Genomic DNA, 816 nt, shown 5'->3' with positions numbered 1-816 from the left:
GTTCCAACAGACTAGTGCGAGCCGCGTTCCTACAACAAACGTGAGCCCCGTTCCAGCAACTGAACGCGAGCCCCGTTCCAGAAAATTTTTCTTGGCGCAAGGCGCCTTCAAAGAGACGAAGCACCAGCCTGGCGCATTTACAGACAGCTAGAGCAAGGAGCCTTATAGTAGTGGCAATCAGAACGATCCTTCCATTGAACGTTTCCGGGCAAGAGGCTCCTTCTAAAAGGAGTCTAGTAGGCGCTCAGAACTATCAGGGCGCACGGGACCTTCCACGCAAGCGGAACGTTCCAGGAGCGAGTCTCCTTTCTAGCGTGCGGAACATTCCAGGCGCGCTGAACTATCCAGGCGCTAGGCGCAAGGAGCAAGGAGCCAGGCACCAGAATATTCCAAATCTTCTTATGAGAGAGAGGTCAGTCGCGAGGCTCCTCTTTGAGATTTTAACTTGAGCAACTTTCCCCTGGCAAAGGTGCAAGATGTCGCACAGGCGGCCGTCGCTTTTGTCAGGATTCTGATACTAAGAGAAACCATTTTTCATTATTCAGAAGACTCCTGTGTTTGGCAGTTCCTCTCAATGCGGACTCTCTCCTTCATTCATGCTCTTCCCTCGTTATGAAGAGGCAAGAGCTTTGGGAGTTTTCTTAATAAGAATCTCATCGACGTTTGGGTATGATGGCGGATAGGAAATATCTACTTCCTTCCGTAAACCCTAGAGATGAACAGGAATTCTGTCTCTTCCGCGATTTATGAGGAAATCATGAAGATTTAAAGAGTTCCTGGATTACTTCCTTCCTTAAGGAGATATATATACTCTTT

The sequence above is a fragment of the Macrobrachium nipponense genome, chromosome 15, assembly GCF_015104395.2.
Source record: "Macrobrachium nipponense isolate FS-2020 chromosome 15, ASM1510439v2, whole genome shotgun sequence".
Lineage (NCBI taxonomy): Eukaryota > Metazoa > Arthropoda > Malacostraca > Decapoda > Palaemonidae > Macrobrachium > Macrobrachium nipponense.
The sequence above is the reverse complement of the archived record's forward strand: the minus strand, read 5'-3'. Positions refer to the sequence as shown.